This window comes from Arachis duranensis, chromosome 7 (assembly GCF_000817695.3).
Source record: "Arachis duranensis cultivar V14167 chromosome 7, aradu.V14167.gnm2.J7QH, whole genome shotgun sequence".
NCBI classification, from domain to species: domain Eukaryota; kingdom Viridiplantae; phylum Streptophyta; class Magnoliopsida; order Fabales; family Fabaceae; genus Arachis; species Arachis duranensis.
Genome location: NC_029778.3, coordinates 33772027 through 33773496, shown reverse-complemented (window position 1 = coordinate 33773496; position 1470 = coordinate 33772027).

Genomic DNA, 1470 nt, shown 5'->3' with positions numbered 1-1470 from the left:
AAAGTTTAGAATGATTGGCTTCTCTAGGAACTTAGAATTTCGGATAGTGTTATTGATTCTCCTAGTTAAGTATGTTGATTCTTGAACACAGCTACTTTTATGAGTCTTGGCCGTGGCCCTAAGCATTTTGTTTTCTAGTATTACCACCGGATACATAAATGCCACAGACACATAACTGGGTGAACCTTTTCAGATTGTGACTCAGCTTTGCTAGAGTCCCTAGTTAGTGGTGTCCAGAGCTCTTAAGCACACTCCTTTGCTTTGGATCACGACTTTAACCACTCAGTCTCAAGCTTTTCACTTGGACCTTCATGACACAAGCACATGGTTAGGGACAGCTTGATGTAGCCGCTTAGGCCTGGATTTTATTTCCTTGGGCCCTCCTATCCATTGATGCTCAAAGCCTTGGATCCTTTTTACCCTTGCCTTTTGGTTTTAGGGGCTATTGGCTTTTTCTGCTTGCTTTTTCTTTTTCTTTCTATTTTTTTTACCTATTTTTTTAATTTTTTTTCGCAAGCTTTTTACTTTTCACTGCTTTTTCTTGCTTCAATAATCAATTTTATGATTTTTCAGATCATCAATAACATTTTTCTTTGTTCATCATTTTTTCAAGAGCCAACAGTTTTAACATTCATAAACAACAATATAAAAAATATGCACTGTTCAAGCATTCATTCAGAAAACAAAAAGTATTGTCACCACATCAATATAATAAACTAAATTCAAGGATAAATTCGAAATTCATGTACTTCTTGTTCTTTTGAATTAAAACATTTTTCATTTAAGAGAGGTGTGTTTTTCGAATTCTAGTGCTTATGTTTATCCATGTTTGTGTCTTGTGATCATTAGTGTCTTAGTGTCTATGCCTTAAAGTTATGAATGTCCCATGAATCCATCACCTTTCTTAAATAAAAACGTGCTTAATTGAAAAAAGGAAGAATTGCATGAATTTTGAATTTTATAACAGTTTAATTATTTTGATGTGGTGGCAATATTTTTGTTCTCTGAATGTATGCTTAAACAGTGCATATGTATCTTGAATTTGTGGTTCATGAATGTTGGCTCTTGAAAGAATGATGAAAAAGGAGACATGTTACTGAGGATCTGAAAAATCATTAAAATGATTCTTGAAGCAAGAAAAAGCATTTCTATTCAAAAAAAAAGAGAAATCGAAAAAAAACGAAAAAAAAAGAAAGAAAAGAAGGAAATAAAGTTGTGATCCAAGGCAATAAGAGTGTGCTTAAGAACCCTGGACACCTCTAATTGGGGACTCTAGCAAAGCTGAGTCACAATCTGAAAAGGTTCACCCAATTATGTGTCTGTGGCATGTATGTATCCAGTGGTAATACTGGAAGACAGAGTGCTTTGGACCACGGCCAAGACTCAAAAAGTAGCTATGTTCAAGAATCATCATACCCTACTAGGAGAATCATTAACACTATCCGGATTCTAAGTTCCTAAAGAAGCCAA